Raw genomic sequence first — 6,119 nt, forward strand, 5'->3', positions numbered from 1 at the left:
GTCTTTCAACCAATAATTATTTTTTATCTTTTGGAGAATGGAGAAGTACCACTAGTGCATCTGAACAGTATCATTTTAATGATCTTTCTGCAAAGTTTGAATTAGAAACATGTTATTTAACAAAGCTACATTTACAGCAAAAATTCCAGAGATCCCTTATCGTCACAGACTACCAATTACACCTTTGTTCCCATCTTCATTGTGGCACCTCCGTTCCCCTGTTGCTCTTGAGAATGTGTTATAAATCACATGCTATTGCGTGGAATTTGACAGAACAGTGCATTTACTGCAGCCAAGGATTTTTTTTCATGACAAATGGTTACCTTTATTTCTAGTTTCCCTAGTCAAGACCAACACTTGTCTGACTACCAAAATAAAAAGGGTAGGGGGGAAAATAACTCTCTGGCAAAAAGTTAAAGTGGATCCTGACAAGAAAATATGAAATGTTTTTAAATGGAAGAATTTAACATACCTGTACATTTGTTTTGTCACTATTTAGTCTCAACCTCTGGAATGCTGATAGCAGAGAAGAGGGGTCTTGACATGCAAATACTTTTGCTTGCTATTAGCTTCCACAATAAAGTAGGAAGCAGTCCTTCAAATAAACCTCAGCAAGGAAAGGAAATAATAGCTAACAAACTGTTTGTCAACATAGACACATGCTCAGCTGTCCAAAATACAAGTGTGGCTAGCATAATTTAGCACCTGTCGTGCTCAAGGTATCCTCAAGCAGAGTTACATGTCATTAATGCAAGCCACTGAGGCAACCAGCATATGCTTATCACAGCAGATCATGCAGCTTTGAGTATTTAAAAACTGCTTTCGTTGAGAGAAAATGCTAACTAGAATACTAGAGTTTACCCCTACGCCTTGAAAAGGGGCATCGGATATTTTGTATTCACCTGAGCAGCTCCTAAGAGATAAGCCAAACGAACACTGATTTAGCATCTTGACTGATGGGCAACAAATCTTAAGCATGCACTTTCCCCACCCCAGATCTCCACTGCAGTATCAGCTCTATGTAGAAACGCACTGCAGGATGATGTTACTCCTCTCTGATCCTGTTACCTATCAAGAGATCCTGAAATGGTTATGATTTCAGTTGCCCTCCTCTCCAGCTCCCAGCAAACACTCCTAAGTGAAGGTAACGTTCCAGGTAGGCACACATAACTTGCTCTAATGTCAACTTTGATTTGAAGAACTTACTAGGGTGAGATCTAGCTTGTAAAAGTCTCCTCATCCAGTCCTTCAAATCTCCCAAAATAAAGTAGTGGCCATGTTGCTGTGGTGCTACATCTCACCACGGCTGGGGAAGCTAAAGTGTAAAGTGAGCTCTTATGAAACCACAGGAGCCGTCACTCTTGCCTAAGCATAGGTGTAGTTTGACTTCTATATATCAGGAACATCTCCAGTCAGGCCAATGGGGCTAGGGGTGGGGAGGCATATTCTGTGCCTGCCCGAGACTTACATTTTGAGGGGACAATGCTCCCTCTATTCCCCCACAGCTACACCCATGCTTGTGATCCTCCCAAATGGAGGATTTAATCTATTTTGCAATAATAATTTACTAAGCAGGTTTACCACGCCCATGCTTGCCGAACAGCAGAAAATATTACTCTCATTTTTGAATGTCCTTCCTTCTCTGAAGGGAATTCTTTAAAGTTCCACAGCCATTCAGGAAATATCTGTAATCAGAAGGATTCTGAGGTTTTGGAGACAATTAAGGTAGAATTATCTCCAAATTTGTGGGGAAATTAAGAATTTTAGAGCAAAAAGACCCAACAACAACAAAACCCCCTCATTTGGAATCAACTGTGCAAAGATGAGAGCAATAAAAGGGAAAAAAGCTCACAAACTTAGCAAGGAAACTATATATCCACCACCAAAGGCATGCTGATAAGTCAAAAGACTAGCAATTCACTGGAGGGAAAACATCTGCCTCATGCATCACTGTATTTCTGTTCCAGGACATCCAGGGTCAAATGCAGAGTCATTTTTAAAAAACTATATTATGCCAGGATGAAAAACCAATTGCTTCCTTAATATTTTTAAAATATCTACAATCTGGATATTGAATATACCAAATTCTAGCTTCCAAAGCAGGTGTTTTATTGCTGATTTGGCAGACAGCCTGAAACACTAACTCAGAGAGGTGAGAACTGCCCCATTCATTTCAAAGGGATATCAACTTTGAAACAAATATAATGTAAGCATCGACATTATTATTTTGCTACTGATCGTTTTGGCAGAAAAACCATAAACGTGCTCAACCCACAAACCCAAACTGCTTCCCATGCCACCTCAGCTGACAAAAGCCCTAATTGTCCCGAGCTGCCAAAACTTCCAACTTTCCCCATCTCTCCCAAGAATTTGTATGATGCCAGAGTCAATGTGGACCCAGCCACATAGTTTAGGTCCAGCTTCCTGCACAGTACCTGGAGCTTTGGCTCTCAGATCCAAGGAACCCAGAATCAAGGTAGGCCTATCTCTGGCAGCCCACAGGTCCAACGACTGAACAATAACTGGACTGTTAGCTGCCAGACACAAGTTCAATCAGCTGGTCTGAGCAGCGCACATACACATCAGACCTGTTCTGTGACCATGGAAGACAATGGAACAGAGGTGGTCTTATAAGAAAGTCCCGCCTGTGGATCTACATCCCTGTTTTTCAGCGGATCATAGATTGACAGACATTCAGATCCAAGTACTGGCTCACTCATTTTGGAGTGTTTTGCCTACAAAGTAGTTTCAGATTATGAGTGGGTTGGTTCTCTCTCAACACAGAGCAGATGAGATAGATCTGCCCTTGAGGGCTGAGCCATCTCTACCCAGACCAATCTTAGCTGTTGTTCTTGCTCAAGGCAGGCCCCAGAAGTGAAGCCAACACAGAGTGAACACCCCCATTGTGCAGTACTTATTCCCAGTCTCTTAAAACCTGAAGGCTTAGAGCCTCATCCCTGCTTGGGCTTCAGGGGGTCATCAGGTTATAACATGGGGGTGGGGTCATGAGCTGTCAGCCACCACCCCAAACCCCACTTTGCCTCCAGCATTTATAATAGTGTTAAATGTATAAAAAGTGTTTTTAATTCACAAGGGGGGGGGTGTCACACTCAGTGGCTTGCTGTGTGGAAGGAGTCACCAATACAAAAGTTTGAGAACCACTGAGCTAGAGAATATTCCCACAGTGAGAGCACTGCAGAAGTCAGCCATAAGGCTTCAAAGACTCCCTAGCAAGCTCTGGTGTTGGGGGCATACCAAGGCAGGGCTGGAGATTTCAGGCAGTGCTACAGACCATTGAACAGCCTTAGGGTGCTGTAACTTAGACAGCCCTAGTCTGTCTAAATTACCCTGGGAGCATTTCCAGCTCCCACAGCAGCCCAGGATCAGGAGGATGAATAGGTAGCTTACAGTTACCTTACCCTTCCTCCCCATGGGATGCAAATTCTGTGCTGTCTCCCTTAAGGTACAGAATCTTGCCCAAGTATGTTGGTCACTCATGGACATTATTGCCACATACTAATACCAACTGAGTACCCAGCTTTCTGTTCACATACCTAACAGCAAAACTTGATGCAACTGTTCTTCTGCTTACCAACTATCAGTGGTAGACATGAACGCCACTTAAAAATACTTCTAGCTTTACCAGAACTAAATAATAATATGAACAGGATTGTAACAGTTCAGAGAAATGATGATTCAGAGACTTGCAGTCTTCAGTGACAAGAAAGGATTTGAAGGAGTGTGGACACACGGTCTCTTTCATAGTTATCCCGTCACCTTGAACCTCTGGATCTGAGGGGAACATGGGTCTAACAGTCACTATATATCTAGATAGTTCTGGAAAGTATAGCATCCAGGTATTGGCTGCCATGAGTAGGAATCAGCATATACCAGTCATAATAGAGAACCGACAGGCGTTTTGTTCAATCTCTGTGGGAATTGTTCCTGTTTTCTCCTACTCTTGCAATGTAACACCAGATACCATTATGCAATAGTCATTTACAGAAAAAATCATGAAACTAAACAGTAAGACGACAACGCAAAGAGACAATCTACAGCATATTTTCAATCTGCAGAAGCATTCGCCCAAGTAAATATCCAGGCTATGAAATATTAACTGGAGCATTTCATCTGATGGGGGCAAAGAGGATAGGCAGGGCGTGGGTGAGGAATGCAAATAAGATGCTAATTATTTGAGTACTATGTAACCAAGGTTAGAATTTATGCCTGAACGAGATTGCGGTTACAATGTACATCCAAGTATCTAACAGCTTACTAATGAGACTGTGCATGTAGAATTTTTTTTTTTAAGTCTACATTGTATTATAGGTTATTACACACATTTTGAAAAGTAATCCTCACTGCACTAGCCAAGAGAAAGTAAGTGTAAGATTCTGAGGGTCACATCATAATTCTCAAAGCTCACAAATTACCTTTTTAAATAAAAAACACTTGGGCAAATGGTAGTATAAAGACTAAATATTAGCTCAGTCAGATCCTCCTACATGCATGACCTTTTCATTGATGTTTCTCAAACATTTTATACTGAAGTTAGAAACAGGTGTTTGTTTTGGACAAACTGTCAAAGTCAGGCTTTGCCATAAATGCAGCACAAGAGAGGACGGAAGGAATCTTGTTTTGGAAAACAAAAAATATCTGCAGAGATCTCTCTTTTTTGAAGAACAACAGATGCCAGAACTTTGCATTGAAGCTCATGTGCACATAATTAAAACAAAGAAAAACGGTGATTCAGAACTTGGTACTTATAATTACTAGCTCATAAACATCCAAGTAATCTGCTTCTAAAACCGATGATGTAAGAAAAAAATTAAATTTAAGTATGCTGATCCGATGCTGGTTGTCGTGTGTGTGTGCTTTTAGCATAGACTGAGTGAGGAGGGGGGGAAATCAGCAGACCACCCCCGCCCCACCCGTTTCAGATTGACACATACAGCAGCAAAAGCAGATAAAGTAACAATATCCGGTTAAACTGACTTTCAAAAAGTGTCAGGACAAGGAACATATAGACATTCATATGGATCAAGTGCATCTGCGAACTAAGTGGTTGGCGGTGTTGACAAAAAATTTAAGAACTGAATAATTAAGCTTCAGAATTAACACTCCAGAAAGCTAGATGAGGATGCTCATATTGTGGCTGCCCGTGAAGCATTGTTCTGTGGGCAAACATAGGACTTCCTATTCCCATGTCATCAATCAAGTCTTTTCAGAAGCACTATATTCACTTAATGGTTTTTTTTAATCTGTCCAGGTGGAAGTCGTAATTACCACCATTTCCAATATTCAAAGATTTCTAGTCTTTCGTGATGAACATTTAGAAAAAGCTGTGCTCAAGCCAAAATTTGAAAAACACACTAACCACCCTATATTTCGTGAATACAGCTTTGTTAATATGTCGCAAATACTAGTTACGTATTAACTTGATTTAAATCCAATAGGCACAGGGATCCACTCTTGTTGATTTTTATTGCCTGCTAGCAAATCACAATTCCTGAAGATAGTTGGGGTTTTTATGCTCAGAGAGGAAGTCTGCATGGTTGAGGCTTGGAAACCTTATGCTTAAACCCCAATACATGAAGCACTGATCTCCTTTGTGTATTACTATCTCTTCTGACTTCTGCATTATGGTCATCATCCAATCCTATTGTCAATAGGAGCGTGACACCTGCAAAGACGACACTTCTTTGTGTCTTTCTGTAGCAAAATACTCTATTTTACAATACTGATCCTTTATGCTGGTTTATGAGTGATTACAAGTAGCTGAAAATATCCACATGGAAGTGTGAAGAGTTGGAGGGCTCTCATTTTGCACTCTACATTCAGATGTGCGATAGGGTGAACTGAAAATTATTACCTAAGTTGTTGTAATTCTGTTGTAAGAAAAGATTACAAAATGTTGTAACGCCTGGGTGGACATGAACAATGTATACAAGAATGGCATACAAACCATAATCTCGTCGTTATATTCTCTTCCTCTAGCGAATTCCACCTTTTACCTCCACACTAGGCAAAGTTGTTGATCTTTTTAAATAAACAAGTATCTCAACTCTAAACTGCATTTTCACATGCAGATAGATGCATGACTTCACTGAAATGGAATC

This window comes from Mauremys mutica, chromosome 7 (genome assembly GCF_020497125.1).
Source record: "Mauremys mutica isolate MM-2020 ecotype Southern chromosome 7, ASM2049712v1, whole genome shotgun sequence".
Taxonomy (NCBI): domain Eukaryota; kingdom Metazoa; phylum Chordata; order Testudines; family Geoemydidae; genus Mauremys; species Mauremys mutica.